The sequence below is a fragment of the Ursus americanus genome, chromosome X (assembly GCF_024610735.1).
Source record: "Ursus americanus isolate L20-20 chromosome X, mUrsAme1.1.p, whole genome shotgun sequence".
NCBI classification, from domain to species: Eukaryota; Metazoa; Chordata; class Mammalia; order Carnivora; family Ursidae; genus Ursus; species Ursus americanus.
The window spans coordinates 55549216-55576300 of record NC_142164.1 but is presented as its reverse complement, the minus strand read 5'-3'; the positions used below and the strand labels follow the sequence as shown (position 1 = coordinate 55576300).

Genomic DNA, 27085 nt, shown 5'->3' with positions numbered 1-27085 from the left:
ATAGAGAACCCAGAATTGGACCCTCGGCTCTTTGGGCAACTAATTTTGACAAAGCAGGAAAAAACATCCAGTGGAAAAAAAAGACAGTCTCTTCAATAAATGCTGCTGGGAAAATTGGACAGCCACATGCAAAAGAATGAAACTTGACCACGTTCTCATACTATACACAAAGATAAACTCCAAATGGATGAAAGACCTTGATGTGAGACAGGAATCCATCAAAATCCTAGAGGAGAACATAGGTAGCAACCTCTTTGACATCGGCCACATCAACTTTTTTCATGACACAACTCCAAAGGCAAGAGAAACAAAAGAAAACAATGAACTCGTGGGACTTCTTCAAGATAAAAATCTTCTGCACAGCCAAGCAAACTGTCAAAAAAACTAAGAGGCAACTCATGGAATGGGAGAATATATTTGCAAATGACACTACAGATAAAAGACTGGTATTCAAGGTCTGCAAAGAACTTCTCAAACTCAATACACGGGAAACAAATAATCAAATTAAAAAATGGGCAGAAGATATGAACAGACACTTCTCCAATGAAGACATAGAAATGGCTAACAGACACATGAGAAAATGTTCAAAATCATTAGCCATCAGGGAAATTCAAATCAAAAGCACACTGATTAGAATGGCAAAAATTGACAAGGCAGGAAACAACAAATGTTGGAGAGGATGCGGAGAATGGGGATCCTTCCTACATTGTTGGTTGGAATGCATGTTGGTACAGCCACTTTGGAAAACAGTGTGGAGGTCCCTTAAAAAGTTAAAAATTGAGCTACCCTATGACCTAACAATTGCACTACTGGGTATTTACCCCAAAGATACAGACGTAGTGAATTGAAGGACCATAATCACCCCCATGTTCATAGCAGCATTGTCCACAATAGGTAAATCGTGGAAGGAGCTGAGATGCCCTTCAACAGATGCCTGGATTAAGAAGATGTGGTCCATATATACAATGGAATATTAGTCAGCCAACAAAAAGTACAATTTCACAACATTTGCTGCAACATGGACGGGACTGGAGGAGATAATGCTAAGCGAAATAAGTCAAGCAGACAAAGACAATTATCAAATGGTTTCACTCATTTATGGAACATAAGAAGTAGGAAGATCGGTAGGAGAAGAAAGGGAAGAAGAAAGGGGGGTAAACAGAAGGGGGAATGAACCATTAAAGACCATGGACTCTGGGAAACAAACTGAGGGCTTTGGTGGGGTGGGGGAATGGGATAGGCTAGTGATGGGTATTAAGGAGGGCACGTATTGCATGGTGCACTGGGTGTTATATGCAAGTAATGAATCATGGAACTTTACGTCAAAAACTAGGGATGTACTGTTGGTGACTAACGTATTATAATTTTTTTTTTAATTCCACACTGTAAACTCCAGACACAGATGGAGTAATTAGTGAATTGTATCAAGCATCTGAGGAAGAAATAACACCAGCTATATACAAACTTTTACCAAAAAATTGAAGAGGAAAGAATACTCTGTAACTCATTTCATGAGGTTGGCATTATTCTTATAAATCACAGAGGCTTTACAAGAACACTCAGATGAATACTTAACACAGATGCAAAATTCTAAACAAAATTTTAGTAAATGAAATCCAACAATATAGTAGAAAAATATTGCATCATGATGATGTGGGGCTTGTTCCAGGAATGCGGGGTTGATCTTAACTATAGAGAACAAACTGAGGGCTGCTGGGCAGCAGGTGAGTGGGGGATGGGTTAAATGTGTGATGATTATTAAGGAAGGCATTTGTGATGAGCACTCTGTGTTATATATAAGTGATGAATCACTGAATTCTACTCCTGAAACTAATATTAGTTTCTATATGTTAACTACTTGGAATTTAAATAAAAAATTGAAACAAAAAAATCAATGTAATTTACCACATTAATAATCTTTTAAAAGTTATCTGAGATGCAGAAAAATCGCTTTGACAACATCCAATATCCTTTCAGGATAAAAACTCTCAGCAAGGGGCACCTGGGTGGCTCAGTCACTTGAGCTTCTGCCTTTGGCTCTGGTCATGATCCTGGGGTCCTGGAATTCAGTTCTGCATTGGGCTCCCTGCTCAGTGGGGGAGCCTTCTTCTCCCTCACCCTCTCCTTTTCCCCTGCTTGTGCTCTCTTATTCACTCTCTCTGTCAAATAAATAAATAAAATCTTAGGAAAAAAATAAAAACTCCCAGCAAACTACAAATATAAGGGAACTTCCTCAATCTGATAAAGGTCATCTACAAAAAATTTCAACTAATATCATACTTAATGGTAAAAGACTGAATACTTTACCCCTAAAATCAGTGACAAGACATGGATGTCCATTTTCACCACTCATCTCCAACATTCTATTGGAAATTCAAATTAGTGCAATTAGGCAAGAAAAAGAAAAGGTATCCAGATTGGAAAGGAAAAAGTAAAACTATGTTAACAAAAAACATGATTATGTAGAAAATCTAATGGAATCTACAAAAATGGCTATTGGAGCTGAGTGACTTTTGGAAGAATATGGAATAATAATATACAAAAACCAACTGTGTTTCTATATAATAGCAACAAACAATAAGAAATTGAAAACAAAAAATCAATACCATTTGCAAGAGTACCAAAAATATGAAATACTTAGGGATTAGTAATAAAAGATATAAATGGTGTGTATACTAAGAGATATAAGAAATTAAAGACCTACATAAATGAATTAATATACATTATTCATGGATCCTTAGTTAAGATTATAATTTTTTCTAAATTGTTCTATAGTTTCAATACAGCTCCCAAAAAAATTGAATGTTTTTGACAAATTGACAAAAATGACTTCAAAATTAATTAAGAGAGTATAGAAAGGCAAAGGCACTAGAATAGGCAAAACAATTCTGAAAAAGAACAAAGTCAGAGAACTCACATTACCAAATTTCCAGACTTACATACAGTGATCAAAACAGTGTGGCATTAGCTAAAGAATGGACATATAGATTAGTAGAACAGAATAGAGAGCCTAGAAATAGACTCACACAACTGATGTTTCACAAAGGTAACTCATTGGAGGATAGTTTTTTCTGTTAACAAACTCTGCTAGAACACCTGGACACTTGTTTTTTTTAAAAATGAACAATATGTACCTAACACCTTGCATAAAAAAATAACTCAAAATGGATCAGGCTTAATTATACACACATGTATAGCTAGACAAAAATGTAAGAAAATTTGCAGGTCCTTGGGTTTAGATATGAGTTTTTAGATACAGTAAAAAAAAAAAAAAGTACAATCCATGAAAGAAAAAAATAAATTGTATTTTATTAAAATTAAGCTGTAAGAGAAAAATCTCCAAATGCCAGCATGTGATCTCTCACACCCCACCCCACATGCAGCCACCCCACCTCAGTGGCGAGAAAAGGCAGTCTGAGAAAAACTGAGGGACAGAAGAGGGAGGCTGGTGAAGGCCCTAAGTTTAAATCTTAATGTCCAAGATACAAAAATTTAAATAAACTAAAATAAAATACTAGCAAACCAAATTCAATGGCATGTTAAAAGTATTTTTCACCATAAAGTGTGATTTATCCCTGAGATGCAAAAATGGTTCAACACACACAAATCAATCAATGTGATGCAATGAATTCATTATTAGAATGAAAGAGAAAAATCATATAATCATCTCAGTAGATGCAGAAAAAGCATTTGACAAAACTCAACATCTGTTAATGCTAAAATGTCTTAACAAATTAGGCATAGAAGGAAGAGATCTCAACATTTTAAAAAGCCATATATGAAAAGATCACAAATAACATTATACTCAATAGTCAATTGTTTGACACTTTTCCTCTAGGATCAGGAATAAGACAGTGGTGCCCACTCATCACCCTTATTTAACCTAGTACTGGAAGTCCTAGCCACAGCAATCAGGTAAGAAAAGGAAAAGGCATCAGAATTGGAAAAGAAGACATAAAATTGGCTCTATCTGGAGAGGACATGATACTATATATAGAAAACACTAAAGACTCCACACAAAAAAATTTGCTAGATCCAATCAACAAATTCAGTAAAATTGCAAAAAAAAATTAACATACAAAAATTAGTAATATTTCTATATACTAACAACAAATTATTTGAAAAGAAATAAAGAAAATGATCCCATTTTCATTGGAACCAAAAACAATAAAATACTTAGGAACAAACTTAACCAAAAGGGTAAAATATCTCTACTCTAAATATGACATGGCATTGAGGAATGACATGAGAAAAGACACAAATAAATGAAACAGCGTCCTATGTTCATGATTTGGAAGAATTAATATTGTTAAAATGTCCACACTATCCAAATCCATCTATAGATTCAATGCAATCTCTATCAAGATTCCAGTGGCCTTTTTTTTTTTACTAAAGTAGAAAATAATCCTAAAATTTATATGGAACCACCAAAGACCCCAAATAGCCAAAGCAATCCTGAGAAAGAGCAATGCAGGAGGCATTATACTTCCTGACTTCAAGCTATATTAAAAACTATAATAATCGAAACAATATGATCCTGGCATAAAAACACATAGGCGAATGGAACAGAATTGAGACTCTAGAAATGAGTTAATACATATATGGTCAACTAATATTTGACAAGAAAGCCAAGGATACTCAATGAAGAAAACAAAGTCTCCTCAATAAATGATGCTGGAAAAACTGTATATTCACATGCAAAATAATGAAATGAGACCTCTGTCTTATGCTCATTACAAAAATAAATGCAAAAAGGATTAAAGACGTAAAGGTAAGATTGGAAGCCATAAAACTCCTAGAAGAAAAGATAGGAAAAAAGCTCCTTGACATGGGTCTTGGCAATGAATTTTTTTGTATGTGTATATGATACCTAAAGCACAAGTAATGCAATAAAAAATAAACAAGTGGGACTAAGGGCACCTGGCTGACTCAGTTAGTGAAGCATGTGATTCTTTTTTTTTTAATTATGATATGTTAGTCACCATACAGTACATCATTAGTTTTTGATGTAGTGTTCCATGATTCATTGTCTGTGTATAAATACATGCCCTTAATAACCTTCACAGGGCTAGCCCATCCCTTCACACCCCTCCCCTCTAAAACCCTCAGTTTGTTTCCCAGAGTCCATAGTCTCTCGTAGTTCATTCCCCCCTCTGTTTACCCCCCCCTTCATTTTTCCCTTCCTTCTCCTAAGGATCTCCCTGCTATTTCTTATGTTCCACAAATGAGTGAAACCATATGATAACTGTCTTTCTCTGCTTGACTTATTTCACTTTTTAAGATTTTATTTATTTATTTGAGAGGGAGAGAGAAAATGAGCAGGGTGGAGGGCAGAGGGAGAAGCAGACTACCTGCTGAGTGGGGATCCCAACATGGGACTTGATCCCAGGACCCTGAGATCATGACCTGAGCTGATGTCAGAGGCTTAACTGATGAGCCACCCAGGTTCTGCAAGCATGCAATTCTTGATCGTAGGGTTGTGAGTTTGAGGCCCATGTTGGGTGTAGATATTACTTAAAAATAAAATCTTAAAAAAAAAGCAAGTGGGACTACAACAAACAAAAGGCTTCTGCACATCCAAAGAAATGATCAACAAAATGTAAAGACAATATATAGAATGGGGGAAAAATTTTGTAAAGCATGTATCTGATAAACAACTAATATTCAAAATGTATAAAGAACTCATACAATGCAATAGCAAAATTCTTATAATCCGATTAAAAACTGGGCAAAGGACCTCAATAGAAATTTTCTGGAGAAGATATATGAATAGCTAACATGTACGTGAAAAGCTATTCAACATCATTAATCTTAAGGTGTTGGGATTAATGTAGAGCATGAAATCAGCCATATCTGGCTTGCTAAAATGTAACACGGAGGCCACTGCAGGCAGGGAAGGTTTCCAGGAAGGGCATAGGCCTTTGGAATGCTGAGGTCTGCATGACCACTCTGCCGTTGGAATGCCGCTTGGAGCTGCCTTCCTGAAACTTTCTTAGCCCAAACAGCCCACCCTGTGATCTAAGAGATGTAGGCATTATCCCTTAGGCTATGTTTAGCAGAACTCATAGAACATGCAAATTACCATAGCATATCTTTCCCGTAAACAGATCCTCCCAGTTTCAGTAAGACCCCCTGTCACACATAATGTGCTTGAGAAAAAGTGATAAGGATTTGTGATTATCCTGAAGGACCAATGAAAGCAGGAGCAAAGCAGAGCACAGGGTCTTTGCCTCTGAGCATTGACCCCCTTGCCTTCTCACTTTCACAGCAAAGTTTGGAGTAATCTTTCATCTGTTGGTAGAGGGATTGCTGGCTATTCCAGGCATTAAGGGAAATACAAATAAAAATTACAATGAAATATCACATGCCTGTTGAAATGGCTACCATAAAAAATGACACTAGATAACAAACAGTGGTGTGGATGTGGATAAAAGGCAATCCTTGTGCACTGTTGGTTAGATTGCAAACTGATACAGCCACTACCCAAAATAGTATGGAAGTTCTTCAAAAAATTAAAAGGAGAACTACTGTATAATCCAGCAATTCCACTTCTGGGATATATCCAAAGGAAACTAAAAATCTTTGTCAAAGAAATATCTGCACTCCCACATTCACAGCAGCATTATTTTTTACAATAGCCAAGACACAGAAACAACCTAAATTTCCACTGATAGATGAATGGAGAAATAAATTCCGGTACACACACACACACACACACACACACACACACACACACACGCAGAAAGAGAAGAATATTATTCAGCCGTAAAAAAGAAATCCTGCCATTGGCAATAACATGGATGGACCTTGAAGTCATTATGCTATGTGAAATAAGTCAGACAGAAAAAGATAACTACTATATGATCACACTTACATGTAGTGTCTTAAAAAAATGCAACCTCAAAGAAAAAAAGATCAGATTTGTGGTTAGCAGAGGTAGAGGTAAGGGGAGGATGGTATTGGAGGAAGGTGGTCAAAATATACAAACTTTCATTTATAAGAAAAATAAGTACTAGAAATATAATGTACAACATGATTATAGTTAACATTGCTGTACTGGTATATTTGAAAGTTAAGAGTGTAGTAAACAGGGATTCTCATCACAAGGAAAAAAACATTTTTGTTTTTATGTATCTACATGAGATGATGAATGTTAACTAAACTTCTTGTAATACTTTCACAATATAATTGAATAATTAATGCTGAGCACTTTAACCTTATACAGTGCTCTATGTAAATTATATTTTAATAAAACTGAAAAAATATGTCTATACAAAATACCAAAACAATAAAAAGCCTATCAGTGAAATACTCCATATTAATAGAATAAATTAAAAATGTACATGAATATCTAATTAAGTTGACAAAAATCCAACACCTTTTCATGATAAAAGCCCTCAACAAACCAGGAGTGAAAGGGAATTTCCTCATCCTGATAAATGTTATATACACAAAATCCACAGGTAATACCACATTTAATTGTGAGAGACAATGTTTTCAACCTAAGATCAAGAAGACAAAGATATCTGGTCTTACCAGTTCTATTCAAACTTGTACTGAGCGTACTAGCAATTTTATTTTTAAAATGCATTCAGTTTTTATACAAGTAAAATTATCTGTGCTTGTAAATGGCATCACTGTATATATAGAAAACCCTAAGAAATCCACTAGTGTTTATCATAATTCTTTAGTTCAGCACATTTTCAAGATATAAGTTTAGTATACAAAAAGTCAATAAAAAAATCCAACAATTAACTAAGAAATTCCATTTAAAATAGCATCAAAAAAGTTATATACTTAAGAATAAATTTAACAAAATAAGCGCAAGCCTTATCTACTAAAAAGTAGTACATATTGTTAAAAAATTTAAAAAGGTGTAATAAGTGGAAAGGCATACAATATTCATGGATCAGAAGACAGAATATTATAAATATGGCAAAACTACTCAAATTGATCTGCAGACTGAACATTATCTCTATTAAAATTCTAGCTGGCTTTTTTTTGCAGAAATTGATAAGCTGTACCTAAAATTCATATACAAATCTGAGGGATCCAGGATAGCCAAAATAACTTAGAAAATGTAGAACACAGTTGGAAAACTCACCTTTCCCAATTTCAAAACTTACCACAAAGTTACAGCAACAAAAATAGCATGGTACTAGCAAATAGTGTGGTATTAGCATAAGGATAAACATATATCAATGATGTAGAACTGAGATTCTGAAATAAACTCTTACGTATGATCGATTGATTTTGAGAAGGTTGACAAGACCATCCGATGGGGAATGTATCATCTTTCCAACAAATGAGGATGGGACAGTTGGATATCTATACACAAAAGAATCCAGATAAACTCCTGTCTCACACCATACACAAGAACTATCTCAAAATAGATGAAAATCCTACATGTAAGAAAGACAAGTATAAAATCCTTAGAAAAAAACATAGGAGTCAGTCTTTGTTATTTTGGCTTATGTAATAGTCTCTTAGATACAACACCAAAAGTACAAGTCACCATAGAAACAATAGATAATTTGAACTTCATCAAAATTAAAAATGTTTCTGTATAAACAATTCCCTTGAGAATGGTAAAACATGAAGTGGGAGAAAATATTTGCAAGTCATATATCTGATAAGGACTGGTATAGAAAATATGTAAATCATTGAACTCTTACAATTCAGAAAGAAAAAAATGAAAAAAAGGACAAATTATTTGCAGACATTTCTCCAAATACGATATTCAAATGGCCAATATATGCATCAAACGGTTACACCATTAGCTATTAGAGCAATGCAGATCAAAAATTCCATTAGATATTTTACACCAATGATAGTGGCTATAATCAAAATGACTGACATAACAATTGTTGATCAATATGGGGAGAACCTGGACACCTTATACAATGATGGTGGGAGTTCAAAGTGGTACAGCTACTTTGGGAAAAATTTTGGCAGTTTCTCAAAATTTTAAGCATAGATTTACAATATGAATTAGAAATCCACTCCCAGATATATACCCAAGCGATTTGAAAACTCGTCCACACAAAAATTTGTATACGAATGCTCCCAGCAGCATTATTCATAAAAAACAAATGTGGAAAGAAACCAAATGTCCATTAACTAATGAACAGATAAACCATACATGCAATATACACACAAGTGAATATCATAGAGAAACATAAAATAATGCAGTGCTGATACATATTACAACATGGACAAACCTTGAAAACATGCTAACTGAAAGAAGCCAGTCACAAAAGGCCACATATTGTATGATTCCATTTAAAATAATATCCAGAATAGAGGCACCTGGGGGGCACCCGGGTGGCTCAGTTGTTTAAGCATCTGCCTTCAGCTCAGGTCATGATCCCAGGGTCCTGGGATCAAGCCCTGCAACAGGCTTCCTGCTCAGCAGGGAGCCTGCTTCTCCCTCTCCCTCTACCTGCCACTCCCCCAGCTTGTGCTCTCTCTCTCTGTCAAATAAATAAATAAAATCTTTAAAAAAGAAGAATGGAGGTGCCTGGGTGGCTCAGTTAAGTGTCTGCCTTCAGCTCAAGTCATGATCCCTGAGTCTTGGGATCAAGCCCTGCACTGGGCTCCCTGCTCAGTGGGAAGCCTGCTTCTCCCTCTCCTTCTGACTGCCCCCGCCACTTGTGCTCTCGCTCTCTCTCCCTCTCTTTTTCAAATGAATAAATTAAAAAAAATCTTTAAAAAAAAAGATGTAAAATAATATCCAGTATAGGTAAATTCATAGAGACAGAAAAATGATTAGTGATTGTCTAGTGCTGGGATGGGAGATTTGGCATGCTAATGGCTAGTAGTTAATTTTTGAGGTGATAAGATATTCTAAAATTAGTTGTGGTGTTATTTGAACAACTCTGTGAAAAAAATAACTCAACTGTACAATTTGAATGTGTGAATTCTATACTACATGAATTTTGTCTCAAAGAAGTTGTTAAAAAATGATCCCTGCTAACTATACCCATTCAAAACATATTACTATTATTTTTTAAGTAGAATATTTGCCTAAGAGTTATTTTAGCAAAGTCATTTATTACTGACCTTCACTTTTCTCAGATCACAAAAATTCCATGATTTTAAAGTTTCTACAACTATTAAATTTTCATATTTTTTTAAAATACACTGAAGTTCACAAACACTTGTAGAAAATTGGAGTGCACTACCAAAGCACTTTCACTGATGGAGATGCATTGCATTTATAAAGTACCTTTTAAAGAGTCATTAAAGGTTCCTAGAAATAAACAAACAAAAAACAAAAACAAATAAAGGAAACTCAAAATACTCTACTACTATTAACTCCTAAGTCCTTATGAAGTCCATAAGAGATGGAAATGCAGTAAATTGGTAAGCCACAATAATAACTGCAACAAGATATCCTGTATTTATAGCACCTGTCTCCCAAAATGCTCCAGTATCTTCACACAAATGGCCATCAATTATTAATCTTTAATCATCACAGTACTCTTAAAATAAATAGGTGAACCGACATAGAGATATCATAAAAAGTGAATGGCACTTTGGAGACTACTATGGTCACAATGTGGCTCCAAAGGAGTGAAGTTAGTCTAGAAAGGGATTTTGTTTTTGTTTTTAAGATAGAACTGGAAAGTGGAAAAGATAAGATGGTAGAGTAGTAGGAGGCCCCTAAGCTTGACTCATCCTTTGGACACAGCTAAATATCAAATCATTCTGAATACCCAAGAAATTAATCTGAGGACTGACAGAACAAATTGCAGAACTAGAGGGAGAGAAGAAGCAACATCATGGAAAGTAGGAGATGGGGAGATGTGGTTTAAGGGAGAAAAAGATTGCAGGTGATGCAGAGGGGAGGGAGCCCTGGTCACAGGCAGGAGAGAGAGGAGCATACAAACAAAACACTTCTGCAAATCCATTGACTGGGGGGGAAAGGGAGCTCATTTTCCTAAGTTTTGCAACTAACGGGGCTCAAAGACGAGTTTTAGAGGTCCTCAGTGTGGCTGGTATAGACCCCCGAGGGCACCATGGTGCTCCTATAGAAAAGGTAGGCAGAAAGCCTGGGGACTGAAGGCACAATCTGAGGATCCCATGGGACACACTGGTTGAGATGGTTCCCCCGTCTTGGAGTGCATCTGAGAGAGGTGACATTGCCTCTCCTGGGACAAAGGATCTGCAAGGTGCCTTTCTCTCCCCCAGTCCTCAGCATAGGCACAGAGATACCTGCCAAGGGCAGCTAACCTGAACACTGGCTCTTTACTGTGCTTTATGCCAAACGCCATGCTCCTGCACTTTGGTGCAAACACCCTTCTGGGTCAAACCTGCATCAGTCCCAGTACAGCAAGACCCTCCCCCAGAAGACCAGTGTGGGTCACCACCACACCAGGTTCCTTAAGTTTGGAGTTTTAAAACTCAGCCAGCCTGGCTAGGATTGAGCCCAATGTGCACTGTGCTGCTCCAAGCGAGCAAGCAACCCAGACACAGACAGTATGAAGGCAGCAATCTGAAGGATGACTGGGATTCACAAGGGGAAATGGTCGTCTCTTTTGGGAGGGTTTCCCAGACAGCAGCAAGTGCAAATTCCCCCCTCCAGGAATTAAGGAGATGGCTGGTGCCATTTCTGCCCCCATCCCCCAGCATAAACTAACTTCAGTAAACAGCAGAGTGCCAACACTGGTTGACTAAACTGCTTAGGCCAAGCACCCCCACCCCCTGCACTCTCCTGGTACTGCTTATCTTGGGCATGTGTGCCTGGGAACCAGCAAAGTGGGCTCCACTGTGAGAAGACCAGCACATACCCCCAAATGCACCATGTCCACTGACCATAGAGATCTGAAAAGCTTAAGCTCTAGTAGAAATAGCATCAGGACTCTTTTAATAAGTGGACCAGAGCGTACCTAGTTAAAACTTGCCACATTCTGGCCAAGATCCAAACACTCCCCACTGAGGCAAAGAGAAACTCCACAGAGGACTGACCTGAGGGATACAGTAGAAGACAGAGACCTAGACATAATGCCAAGAGAAGGAACTCATCCTAAAGGAAAGAACAATATAAAGTCAAGGCTAGGGATCTAATCAAAACAGATATAAGTAATATGCATGATGGAAAATTTAAAGCAACAGTCATAAGGATACAGGGTGGGCTTAAGAAACAGAAAACATCACATGGTCCCTTACTACAGAGATAAAGAGCTAAAAATTGATCAGGATGAAATGAAATGAAAAATGCAATAACCAAGATTTGAAACCAGCTGTATATAATGACCACAAGGATGGAAGAAGCAGGAAAAAAATAAGTGATATGGAAGATAAAATTATGGAAAGTAATGAAGCTGCAAAGAAGAGGGAGAGAAAAATCTTGGATCGTGAAAGTGCACTAAGGTATCTCAGTAACTTCATAAAGAATAACATTCATATTGCAGGAATCCCAGAAGGAAAAGGGCAGGTAAAGGGGGCAGAAGGCTTATTTGAAGAAATTATAGCTGAAAACGTCATTAATCTGTGGAAGAAAACAGACATCGAAATCCAGGAGGCACAGAATTCCCATCAAAATCAACAAAAGCATGCCAAAACCAAGACATATCATAGTTACTTTTGCAAAATGTAGAGATAAAGAAAAAAATCTATAAAGCAGCAAGACAAAAAAACTTATAAGGGAAGACAAATAAGGTAGCAGCAGATTTATTCACAGAAATGTGGCAGGCAAGAAGAAAGTGGCATATTATATTCAACATGTTGAATGGAAAAAAAATGCAGCCAAGAATACTCTATCCATCACGACTATCATTCAGAAGAGAAGGAGTGATAAAGATTTCAGAGACAAACAAAAACAAAAGGAGTTTGTGACCACTAAACCAGCCCTGAAATGAGTATTAATGGAGATTCTCTGAGTGGGAAACGAAGACCAAAAGTGACAAAGACTAGAAAGGAACAGAGAAAACCTCCAGAAACAACAAAACAAGTAATAAATGTCACTAAATTCATAGCTATCAATACTCAATCTAAATGTAAATGTACTAAGTCAGAATGGATAAAAGAAACAAGACCCATCTATATCTATATGCTGCCTACAAGAGACATATTTTAGACCTAAATACATCTGCAGATTGAAAGTGAGGAGACAAAGATTTATCACGCAAATGGACGTCAAAAGAAAGCCAGAGTAGCCATACTAATATCAGATAAACAAGATTTCATTTTTTAATATTTTTTAATAATAATTCCTTACTATGTTATGTTAGTCAACATACAGTACATCCCTAGTTTTTAATGTAATGTTCCATAATTCATTACTTGTGTATAATACCCAGTGCACAATGCAATATGTGCCCTGCTTAATACCCATCACAGGACTATCCCGATCCCCCAGCCCCCTCCCCTCTGAAGCCCTCAGTTTGTTTCACAGAGTCCATAGTCTCCCATGCTTCACTCTCCCTTCTAATTAACCCCCTTCATTTTTCCCTTTCTGCTCCAACCAATGTTCCTATTTCTTATGTTCCATAAATGAGTGAAACCATATGATAATTGTCTTTCTCTGGTTGACTTATTTCACTTAGCATGATCTCCTCCAGTCCCGTCTATGTTGCTGCAAATGTTGTGAAATCATTCTGTTTGATGGCTGAGTCATATTACACTGTATATATGGACAACATCTTCTTAACTGAGTCATCTGTTGAAGGGCATCTCGGCTCCTTCCACAATTTGGCTATTGTGGACAAAGCTGCTATGAACATTGGGGTGAATATGGCCCTTCTCTTCACTATGTCCCTATCTTTGGGGTAAATACCCAGTAGAGCAATTGCTGGATCATGGGGTACCTCAATTTTTAACTATTTAAGGACCTCCACACTGTTTTCCAAAGTGGCTGTACCAAAATGCATTCACACCAACAGTGTAAGAGGGATCTCCTTTCTCCACATCCTCTCCAACATTTCTTGTTTCCTGCCTTGTCCATTTTTGCCATTTTAACTGGTGTAACGTGGTATCTCAATGTGGTTTTGATTTGAATTTCCCTGATGGCTAATGATTGTGAACATTTTTTCATGTGTCTGTTAGCCATTTGTATGTCATCATTGGAAAAGTGTCTGTTCATATCTTCTGCCCATTTTTCGATTTGATTATTTGTTTCCCATATATTGAGTTTGAGAAGATCTTTGTAGATCTTGGATACGAATCTTTTATCCATAGTGTCATTTGCAACTATCTTCTCCCATTCCGTGGGCTGCCTCTTCGTTTTTCCTGACAGTTTCCTAGGCTGTGCAGAAGATTTTTGTCTTGATGAAGTCCCACAAGTTCATTTTTTCTTTTGTTTCTCTTGCCTTAGGAAATGTGGCCTGAAAAAAGTTGCTGTGGCCGATGTTGTAGAGGTTGCTGCCTATATTCTCTTCTAGGATTTTGATGGATTCCTGTCTCACATCAAGGTCTTTCATGCATTTGGAGTTTATCTTTGTGTATGGTGTGAGAGAGTGGTTAAGTTTCATTCTTTTGCATGTAGCTGTCCAATTTTCCCAGCACCATTTATTGAAGAGACTTTTTTTCCACTGGATGATTTTTCCTGCTTTGTCAATGATTAGTTGCCCAAAAAGCTGAAGGTCCATTTCTGGGTTCTCTACTCTGTTCCATTGGGCTACGTGTCTGTTTTTGTACCAGTACCAAGTTGTCTTTGTGATCAAAGCTTTCTAGTATAGCTTGAAATCTGGCAACGTGATGCCCCCAGCTTTGTTTTTCCTTTTCAACAATTCCTTGGTGATTCGGGGTCTTTTCCGCTTCCACACAAATTTAAGGGGTGTTTGTTACATTTCTTTGAAAAATGTCATTGGTATTTTGTTATTTTGTGTTTTATTTATAAAAATTTTTTATTACATTATGTTAGTCACCATAGAGTACTTCCCTGGTTTTTTATATAAAGTTCGATGATTCATTAGTTGCGTATAACACCCAGTGCCCATGCAATACGTGCCCTCCTTACTACCCATCACCAGCCTATCCCATTCCCCCACCCCCATCCCCTCTGAAGCCCTCAGTTTGTTTCCCAGAGTCAATAGTCTCTCATACTTCATTCCCTCTTCTGATTACCCCCCTTCTTTATCGCTTTCTTCCCCTACAGATCTTCCTAGTTCTTATGTTCCATAGATGAGAGAAACCATATGATAATTGTCTTTCTCTGCTTGACTTATTTCACTTAGCATTATCTCCTCCAGTGCCATCCATATTGCAGCAAATGTTGAGAAATCGTTCTTTTGATAGCTGAGTAATATTCCATTGTATATATGGACAACAACTTCTTAATCCAGTCTGAATCCCACTTGGTCATGAAGGGCATCTCGGGTCCTTCCACAATTTAGCTATTGTGGACAAAGCTGCTATGAACATTGGGATGCATATGGCCCTTCTCTTCACTACGTCTGTATCTTTGGGGTAAATGCCCAGTAGTGCAATTGCTGGATCATAGCGTAGCTCAATTTTTAACTTTTTAAGGGACCTCCACACTGTTTTCCAGAGTGGTTATACCAACTTGCCTTCCCACCAACAAGGTAGGAGGGATCCCCTTTCTCCACATCCTCTCCAGCAATTGTTGTTTCTTGCCTTGTCTATATTTGCCATTCTAACTGGCGTAAGGTGGTATCTTAGTGTGGTTTTGACTTGAATTTCCCTGATGGCTAATGATTTTGAACATTTTTTCATGTGTCTGTTAACCATTTGTATGTCATCATTGGTAAAGTGTCTGTTCATATCTTCTGCCCATTTTATGATTTGTTTATCTGTTTCTCGCATATTGAGTTTGAGAAGTTCTTTGTAGATCTTGGATGCCAGTCTTTTATCTGAAGCTTTTTATCTTGATGAAGTCCCACAAGTTCGTGTTTTGTTTTGTTTCTCTTGTCTTTGGAGATATCTCATGAAAAAAATTGCTGTGGCTAATGTCAAATAGGTTGAGGCCTATGTTGTCCTCTAGGATTTTGATGGATTCCTGTCTCACATTGAGGTCTTTAATCCATTTGGAGTTTATCTTTGTGTATGGTGTGAGAGAGTGGTCAAATTTCATTCTTTTGCAACTAGCTGTCCAATTCTCCCAGCACCATTTATTGAAGAGACGGTTGTTTTTCCACTGGATGTTTTTTCCTGTTTTATCAAAGATTAGTTGCCCAAAGAGCCGAGGGTTCATTTCTGGGTTCTCTATTCTGTTCCTTGGTCTATGTGTCTGTTTTTGTGCCAGTACCATGCCATCTTTGTGATCACAGCTTTGTAGTACAGCTTGAAATCCGGCATTGCGATGCCCCCAGCTTTGTTTTCCTTTTCAACAATTCCTTGGCAATTCAGGGCCTTTTCTGGTAACAAACAAATTTAAGGACTATTTGTTACAGTTCTTTGAAAAATGTCATTGGTATTTTGATTGGGATGGCATTGAAAGTGTAGATTGCTCTGGGCAGCATAGACATTTTAGCTATGTTAATTCTTCCAATCCATGAGCATGGAATATTTTTCCATCTTTTTGTGTCTTCTTCAATGTCTTTCAAGAGTGATTTGTAGTTTCTAGGATAGAGATCCTTTACGTCTCTGGTTAATTCCGAGATAACGTATGATTTTGGTGCTATTGTAAATGGAATGGATTCCCTAATTTCTCTTTCTTCAGTCTCATTGTTCGTGTATAGAAATGCAAGTGTTTTCTGAGCATTGATATTATATCTCGCTACATTACTGAATTGCTCTATAACTTCTAGTAGTTTGGGGGTGGAATCTTTTGGGTTTTCCATGTAGAGTATCACGTCATCTGCAAAGAGAGACAGTTTGACTTGTTCTTTGCCAATTTCGATACCTTTTACCCCCCCCCCCTTTTTTTTTTGGTCTGACTGCTTTTGCAAGGACTTCTAGTACTATGTTGAATAATAACGGCGAGAGTGGCATCCTTGTCGTGTTCCTGATCTTAAGGGAAATGCTTCCACCTTTTCCCCATTGAGAAGGATATTGCTGTAGGCTTTTCATAGATGGATTTTATGAAATGAGGAATGTACCCTCTATCCCTACACTCTGAAGGGTTTTAATCAGGAAAGGATGCTGTATTTTGTCAAATGCTTTTTCTGCATCAATTGAGAGGATCATATGTTTCTTGTGTCTTGTCTTATTAATGTGATCTATCACACTGATCGATTTGTGAATGTTGAACCACCCTTGCATCCCAGGGATGAATCCCACTTGGTCATGATGGGTAATCCTTTTAATGTACTGTTAGATCCTATTAGCAAGGAAGTTGTTGAGAATTTTGGCTTCCATGTTCATCAGGGATATTGGTCTGTAATTCTCCTTTTTGATGGGGTCTTTGCCTGGTTTGGGGATCAAGGTAATAATGGCCTCATAGAATGAGTTTGGTAGTTTTCCTTCTGTTTCTCTTTTTTTCAACAGCTTCAGGAGAATAGGTATTATTTCTTCTTTGAATGTTTGGTAGAATTCCCCGGGGAATCCATCAGGCCCTGGACTCTTGTTTTGGGGAAGGTTTTTGATCACTGTTTCAATCTCGTCATAATTAATTGGTCTGTTTAAATCATCAATTTCTTCCTGTTTCTGTCTTGGTAGTTTATCGGTTTCCAGGAAGGCATACATTTCTTCCAGGTTGTTTAATTTATTGGCATAAAGCTGTTGATAAAAGTTGCTAATGAGCCTTCCTATTTCATTAGTGTTGGTTGTGACCTCTCCCCTTTCATTCATAATTTTATTAATTTGGGTCATTTCTCTATTCTTTTGAATAAGTCTGGCCAGTGGCTTATCGATCTTATTTATTCTTTCAGAGAACCAGCTTCTAGTTCTGTTGATCTGCTCTACTGTGCTTCTGGTTTCTAATTCATTGATCTCTGCTCTAATCTTGATCAACTGCTTTCTCGTGCATGGGTTGGGCCTGTTCTCTTGTTCCAGGTACATCTTCTTGAGGTGAGAATATAAAAAGTGCATTTTAGATGTTTCTATTCTTTTGAGTGAGGCTTGCATGGCTATGTATTTTCCCCTTAGGACTGCCTTTGCAGTGTCCCATAGGTTTTGGACTGTTGTGTTTTCATTAATGTTGGTCTCCATAAATTGTTTAAATTGTTTTTTGATTTCCTGGTTTAACGAATCACTCTTGAGCAGGATGGTTCTTAGTTTCCAAGTGTTCGAGTTTCTTCCAAATTTTATTTTGTGATTGAGTTCTAGTTTCCAAGCATTGTGGTCTGAGAATATGCAAGGAATAATCTCAGTCTTTTGGTATTGGTTGAGACCTGTTTTGTGACCCAGTATATGGTCTATTCTGGAGAAAGTTGTTGGGGACATAGATATTTATAATTGTCATATTCACTTGTTGGATACTTCCTTTAAGTATAATATAGTGTCCTACTGTATCTCTAACTACAGTCTTTAGTTTAAAATCTAATTTTTCTGATATGAGAATTGCTACCCCAGCTTTCTTTTGAGGTCCGTTGGCATGAAAAGTGGTTTTCCTTCCCTTCACGTTCAGTCTGGATGTATCTTTAGATTCAAGATGAGTCTCTTGTAGACAGCAAATGGATGGGTCATGTCTTATTATCCAATCTTCAACCCTGTGGCATTTATGGGAGCATTTAGGCCATTCACAGTGCGAGTGATTATTGAAAGATATGATTTTAATGATGTCATGTTGCCTGTGAAGTCTTTGTTTCTATAGATTGTAAATTTCTGTTTTGTATCACTCTTGGGCCTTTTTACTTTTGTAGAACCCCCTTAATACCTTCTGTAGGGCTGGTTTGGTGGTTATGAATTTGGTCAGTTTCTGCCAATCCTGGAAGGTCCTTATCTCTGCATCCATTCTGAATGACAGCCTTGCTGGATAAAGGATCCTTGGCTGCATGTTCTTCTTGGAAAGAGTTTTGAAAATACCCTGCCAACCCTTCCTATCTTGGCAGGTCTGTGTAGACAGGTCTGATGATATTCTGATATTTTTACCTCTGTACGTAAGGAATCTCTTTGCCCTGGCTGCTTTCAAGACTGTATCCTTAGATCTAATATTTGCAAATTGCACTATGACGTGACGTGGAGTAGGTTTGCTGTGATTGACTTTGGGAGGGGTCCTCTCTGCCTCTTGGACATGAATGCTTGTTTCCTCTGTCATACTAGGGAAGTTTTCAGTTACAATTTGTTCAAATATCTCTTCTAGACCTCTCTCTTCACCCCTTCAGGGATGCTGATGATTCTGACACTGGAACATTTCATTGAGTCAGTAATCTCCCGTAATCTACATTCTTGAGATTGGATTTTTTTTTTGAGCCAAGTTTCTGTTTTAACTTTCTCTTCTACCAACCCATCCTCCAATTCACTAATTTGTTCTTCTGCCTCATTTACCCTGGCCGTCAGAGCATCTAGTTTTGACTACATTTGATTCATAGCATTTTTCATTTCTGCCAGAATCGCTCTCATTTCCACCCTTAGAGATTCTATATTCTCGTTAATATTTTTGTTAATATTTTTTTCAAGTCTACACATCATTTTGACCATTGCTACTCTGAACTCCATTTCTGATAATTTGGTTATATCCATATCCATCAGTTCTGTGGCAGAGGCCACAGACTCATTATCTTTTCTTTGCTGGTGGGGACTTGGTTGCAGGGTTGCCCAGAGCCCAAATTATTGACCAAGACCCAGGCAGTGTGCACTTTTTTTTATAGGGACCTTATGGATGTGGGCTTCTTGATTTTTCAGCCTGCCTTCTGGGGGAGGGGCGTGCTGTGCTGATATTCAGCCAACCTTGTTTGGGTAGAGTCTCCCCGTCCCCTGCAAGGGGGGATGAGGATGGGCACAATGTGAGCCAGTATTTCCAGGCTTTTGTTCTCTGGCTTCTTTTCCTGGCAGATTTCTGTGACTTTTCTGAGAGTCAGAGCAGCAGTGGCGGTATCCTAGCCTCTGTCTCAGAACAGATAGATCACAGTCCACTCTCCACTGAGCTCTCTTGGCCACTTTAACTCTGTTTCTGTAGGTGCTGCCAAAACCCCTGCAGCATCCCATGTTGTGCGCCCCACAGCCAGTGTCCCAGCCCTCACTTCCAGGGCTGGCACATCTCTGTCCTTTGTGCTTCTAACACCGCCAGCCACCCCCGGTTCCCATGCGTGCTCCTGACCTCCCTGTTTTAGTATGGTTCACGGGCGGTCTGTAACTCTGGTTTGCAGTCTGGTCACACACGCGTTCCCAGGCTCACGGTCTCAGTCTGCTTTCTCTCGGTGGTTGGTCAGGGAATCTGGCTGCCTCCCCAGTTCAGGTGGCTACTGCTTCCTGGTGCCCGAGTGTGGCGGCTCCCTCCCCCTTCCATTTATCTTCTGATATCTGTGCACGGATTCACCGTACCCCTCTTCGTACCTCAATACTCAGCACTGGAGATGTTCATTTGTAGAGATCCAGATGTATCTTCCTGTGTTTGAGGCTGATTCCTTGGGTTTTAAGGATGGTCTGGTACATATCCAGCTCGACTCAGCAGACCAGCTATAAAAGGGGTCCCGTACTCCTCCGCCATATTTTCTCCCCCCAAACTAGATATTAAACCATAAACTGTGACAAAAGAGAAGAAGGGTAGCATCATAATAAAGAGGTCTATCCAAGAAGATCTAACAATTGTTAACACTGATGGACCCAAATTGGGAGCACCTACATATATAAATTAATTAATAACAAACATAAAGGAACTCATTGATAATAATACAATAATAGTAGGGTACTTTAACACCCCTCTTACATCAATGGACAGATCATCTAAAAAGAAAATTAACAAGGAAACAATGGCTTTGAATGACACACTGGACCTGATGGACTTAAGAGATATATTCGGAACATTCCATCCTAAAGCAGCAGAACACACAGTCTTTTCAAGTGCACATGTGACTTTCTCCAGAATAGATAACATACTGGGTGACAAATCAAGCTTCAAAAATAAAAAAAAAATTCAGATCATAGCATGCATATTTTCTGAACACAATGCCATGAAAGTTGAAGTTCACCACAAGAAAAAAATTGGAAAGACTGAAAATAATGGAGGATAAAGAACATCCTACTAAACAATGAATGGGTCAACCAGGGATTCAATCAAATATGGAAATAAATGAAAATGAAAACAGGAAGGTATAAAACCTTTGTGATGCAGCAAAAGCAGACATAAGAGGTAAGTATGTAGCAATACAGGCCTGCCTCAAGAAGCAAGAAAAAATTCAAATTAACAACCTAAACTTACACATAAAGGAGCTAGAAATAGAACAACAAATGAAGTCTAAAGCCAGTATAACAGGGGAATTAAAAAAGATTAAAGCAGAAGTAAACGGTATAGAAACAAACAAAAAGAGTAGAACAGATCAATGAAACCAGGAGCTGATTCTTTGAAACCCTTAGTAAAACTGATAAACCCTTACCAGACTTTAAAAAGAGAGAGAGAAAGAAAGATAAAGGGACCCAAATAAATAAAATCACCATGGAGAGAGGGAAAATAACAGCCAATAGCACAGAAATACAATTATAAAACTTACACACTATTAAAACTGAAACAGGAAAAAACAGAAAACTTGAACAGACAGATAACTAGCAAAGCAATTGAATCAGTAATCAAAAATCTCCCCAAAAGTACATGGCTGGATGGCTTCAGGGGTGAATTTTACCAAATATTTAAAAAAGAGTTAATACCTATTCTCAAACTCTTCCAAAAGGTAGAAATGGAAGGAAAACTTCCCAACTCATTCTACAAGGCCAGCATTACCCTGATTCCAAAATCAGAGACTCCACAAAAAAAGAGAACTATAGGCCAATATCACTGATGAACACGGATGCAAAAATTCTCAATAAATTACTAGCAAAATGAATCCAACAATACATTTAAAAAATCTTCAAGTGGGATTTATCCTGGTTTGCAAGGATGATTTGATATTCAGAAATCAATCAATGTGATACATTACATCAATAAAAGAGAGGATAAGAACCATATGATCCTCTCAATAGATGCAGAAAAAGCAGTTGACAGTGTACGGCATCCATTCCTGATTAAAACCCTCAACAAAGTATGGATAGAGGTAACATATCTCAACATCATAAAGGCCATATACAAAAAACACAAAGCTAATATCATCCACAATGGGGAAACATTGAGAGCTTTTTCTCTATAGTCAAGAACAAGACAGGTGTTGGCCACTCTCACCACTGTGATTTAACATAGCACTGGAAGTTCTAGTCTCGGTAATTAGACAACAAAAAGATATAAAAGGCATCAAAGCAGTAAGGATGAAGTCAAACTTTCACTATTTGCAGACAACATGACAGTCTTTGTAGAAAACCCAAAAGACTTCATCAAAAAAAAAATTGCTAGAACAGATAAACAAATTCACTAAAGTCATAGGATACAAAATCAACATAAGAGAAACCTGTTTCAGTTCTATATACCCATAATGAAGTAGCAGAAAGAGAAATCAAGGAATTGATCCCATTTACAATTATACCAAAAACCATAAGATACCTAGGGATAGACATAACCAAACAGGTAAAAGATCTGTACTCTGAAAAGTGTAAAACATTTATGAAAGAAGTTGAGGAAGACACAAAGAAATGGAAAAACATTCCATGCTCATGGATTGGACAATCAAATATTGTTAAAAATGTGGATACTACTTAATGCAATCCCTATCAAAATACCACCAGCATTTTTCACAGCACTGGAAATAACTATCCTAAAATTTGTATGGAACCACAAAAGACCATGAATAGCCAAAGCAATCTTGAAAAACAAAAAGAAAGGTGGAGACATCACAATTCCAGACTTCAAGTTATATTACAAAGCTGTAGTAATGAGGACAGCATGGTACTGGCACAAAAACACACATAGACCAATGGGACAGAATAGAAAACACAGAAATGAACTTACAACTATATTGTCAACTAATCTTCAACACAGAAGGAAAGGATATCCGATGGGAAAAAAATCTCCTCAACAAATAGTGGGAAAACTGGACGGAAACATGCAGAAGAATGAAACTGGACCACTTTCTTACACAATACACAAAAAATAAATTCAAAATGGATGAAAGACCTAAATGTGATAAAGGAAAGCACCAAAATCCTGTAGGAAAATGCAGACCATAACCTCTTCGACATTGGCCGTAGCAAATTCTTAGTAGAAAGGTCTCTGGAGGCAAGGGAAACAAAAGCAAAAATGAATTATTGGGACTTCACCATGATAAAAAGCTTCTTTTTTTTTTTAAAGATTTGATTTATTTATTTGACAGAGATAGAGACAGCCAGCGAGAGAGGGAACACAAGCAGGGGGAGTGGGAGAGGAAGAAGCAGGCTCACAGCGGAGGAGCCTGATATGGGGCTCGATCCTGTAACGCCAGGATCAGGCCCTGAGCCGAAGGCAGACGCTTAACCGCTGTGCCACCCAGGCGCCCCACCATGATAAAAAGCTTCTAAACAGCAAAGGAAACAATCAGCAAAACTAAAATGCAATCTACGGAATGAGAGAATATATTTGCAAATGATATACCTGATAAAGGGTTAGTATGCATGATATATAAAGAGCTTATAAAACTCAACAACCAAAGAACAAATAATCCAGTTTACAAATTGGTAGAAGACATGAATTGACATTTTTCCAAAGAAGACATACAGGTGGCTAACAGACACATGAAAAGATGTTCAATATCACTCATCATCAGAGAAACAGAAATGAAAACTACAGTGAGATATCACCTCACAGCTGTCAGAAACATTAAAATTAACAACACAGGAAACAACAGGTACTGGTGAGGATGCAGAGAAATGGGAACACTCTTACACTCTTGGTGGGCATGCAACCCAGTGCAGCCGGTCTGGAAGAGTATGGAGGTTCTTCAGAATGTTAAAAGTAGAATTACCCTATGATCTAGCAATTGCACTATTGGTATTTACCCAAAAGACGCAAAAATACTTATTTGAAGGGATATATGCACCCTGATGTTTATAGCAACATTACCAATAATAACCAAATTATGGAAAGGGACCAAATGTCTATTGATGAAAGCATAAAGAAGTGGCATATATACACAATGGAATATTACTCAGCCATAAAATGAATGAAAACTTGCCATTTGCAATGACATGCTTGGAGCCAGAGAGTATTACTCTAAGAGAAATAAGTCAGTCAGAAAAAGACAAATACTATATTATTTCACACATATGTGGAATTTAAGAAACAAAGCAAATGAACCCGGGGGAAAAAGAGAGAGGCAAACCATAAAACAGACTCTTAATTATAGAGAACAAACTGAGGGTTGCTGGAGGGCAGGTGGGTGGGGCAATGGGTTAAATGGGAAATGGGTATTAAGGAGGACACTTGTGATGAGCACTAGGTGTTTTATGTAAATGACAAATCACTAAATTCTACACCTAAAACTATTATTACACTGTATATTAACTGGAATTTAAAGGAAACTTGAAAGTACAAAAAAACATGTATACTAAATGAAATAAATTGGCCTGTAAAGAAAAAAAAGTAGAACTGAACTACAGTATCCTGATATAGCCACGCCCTGACAGCTTCCTTACTACCCCTTCAACACTTAATATGGTATTCCCAAGAAGTTCCAAAACAGAGCTTCCTTTCAGTTTCCTCTAGGATTCCTTCAATTTGTACTCACTCACCCAGATTGCTTGAAACTAGACTATTTTCCAGGAATAGGATCTCAGCTTGAAGATAACCTGGTGTAACAGGAAGAAGAGGCAGATATCTCTGTTATATAGTCCTAAAGTCAAAAGCTAATGAGAATTGCTTGTAGTTTTACAGCTAGAAAGTTGTCAATACGGCCATAGGTTCTATTTTTCTAAGTCCTCACCTAACAATAATATAGCTTGGTAATAGAACTTCATCAAAATCTTATAGAATAACTACCATGGACTGACGGTTTGTACCTCAGCTGAATTCATATGATGAAACCCAGTCCCCAGTGTGATGGTGTTTTGAGGTTGGGCTTTTGAGAGGTGATTAGGTCATGAGAATGGAGCCCTCATGAATGGGATTAGTTTCCTTATAATAGCAAACCTAGAGAACTCCCTTGCCCTTTCTGCCATATGAGGACACAGTGACAGGACAGTCATTTATGAAATAGGAAGCATCCATTTACCAGATACCGAATCTGTCAGTACCTTGATCTTGGGCTTCCCGGTCTCCAGAACTGTGAGAAATAAATGTTTGTTGTTTAATCCACCCAGTCTTTAGTATGTTATAGCAGCCTGAATGGACTAAGACATTTTCATGTACTATACCTCCTCAGGCTGCTTTGATTTCTCCAAATCTCAACTAATTAAAAGAAAGGTGGGGCAAAGTGATGCCCCAGGGGTTCTCTGCAAACACCCTTTACCATACTGTCTAAGGTCAATTTGGAGAAGGTCCCATATAATATAAATAAGAGTAAGTACATCGATTATGGTAAAAGTGTAAAGTGGCAGAATGTAAATTTGAATCCAGGTCTATTAGGCTTTAAGTCAATGCTCTTCATTGTTATGTCAGACTGTCTTTCTTTAAAGAGATTACTATTAAAAAATTTGGTAAGTTTTATTCAAGAGTTTCTTTTATATAAAACAAATTTAATTCCTTTAAAAGTTCTGTCAGGAAAAAATAGACTATACAAAAGCATAGGTTAAGTTATTTTTAAGGGAGTGTTTGGCTTATGAAAAAATAAAAATTAAACTGCACTTTGAGGCTTCCAAATAATTCTAACACAGTTGAAATCATTAGGCTGTATGATAAAGCAGAAAAAAATGCACATGATGTATTTCTTAGTTGGAATACTGGTTCTGACATGTACTTACTGGCTGTGTGATCCTGGACAAGTTATTGAAATATATATAAAATATCTATATGTCCAGAGTGGCCTATATGTCCAGAAGATTGAATGAGATCAGGTGTATAAAGTGACTAATGATGCTTGTTATGTGGAAGTCCCTCAACAGATGGTAAATTTTATTGTCATTAATATTATTAAGAAGAGCACTAAAGGGGTGAAGAAGTACAAAAGAGAAGGTGAATTAAAGCTGGTCTGATGGAAGATCTTAATGGTATGATTCAATGTTACTTTAAGCATGCCTTAGGAAAGAACAAACACAGAAAAAAATGAGCAGATTCCAAATAATAAATGAATACTAATGATGATGGTAGAGTCCTCTTATATTAGGGTTAGGCGCCAGAGAGATTCTTCCTATACTCTGTTACTGCTTTTCATTTTGAAGCAGGGAGCTATAAGGTGGAAGGAGTTAAGAGAAACTGGTTCCTTATATTGGTTGAGAATAGCCTGGAAGGACCTTAAGTCCAGGTTAAACTTAAATACTGTGGTTGAAAAATTCAAAGGGTCTAGCCAGTAGCAAGGAAAAACAGCAAATTTCCATGCCCTGCTATTCAAATTTTCAAAAACATATTTTTTTTCAGGAGATGTTCTGAGGTGGGCTTCCACCTCACTGTTGAGATTATTTGAAGCACATCTAAACAACTGAATATGCGAAATAGTGAAGAAATAATACTCGTATTTGCATAGGACTAAAGTTGCTTTAAATTTTACTCTGAATGTCTCTTCTCTACAAACACTTTTAAAACTTGATCAACGTTCCACTTGATGTTTTATTTTTTTATTGTTATGTTAGTCACCATACAGTACATCATTAGGTTTTGGTGTAGTGTTCCATGATTCATTGTTTGCGTGTAACACCCAGTGCTCTGTGCAATACATCTACTTGATGTTTTAATAAAGCATTTACTTTTGGGAAAAGCAGTTGGCTGAGTTACTGCATACTTTGGCTTAGCCATCGTCTCTTGGGGAAATGATTGACTTGCCTTGCCATGTATCCAGAGAAAGCACCACTCATCTAGTGACAGCTTCCCAAACTTCAAGTAAAAACCATTACAGGAATAATCTATGTTAAAGGGGATGAGCCGAGTCCATTTAGTCCTATTTTAGTGATGGGAAATGCCGTGCTTCCCATAAGACTACTATTTCCTGAACAAAATAATTTTAAATATCAGAAGAAAGCTTCCATGATTATATTCCATTGGGAAAAACTCACATTTTAAACATGAGAAAGAAAGCACAAAATTCTTCAAAGACCC

General features: G+C 37.4%; 1 protein-coding gene across 1 annotated transcript in view; it reads right to left on the bottom strand.

Moving 5' to 3' along the window:
* HDX (highly divergent homeobox) overlaps positions 1 to 27085 on the bottom strand; it is a 192691-nt gene that overhangs the window by 127542 nt on the left and 38064 nt on the right. The gene's annotated exons all lie outside the window — the stretch shown is intronic.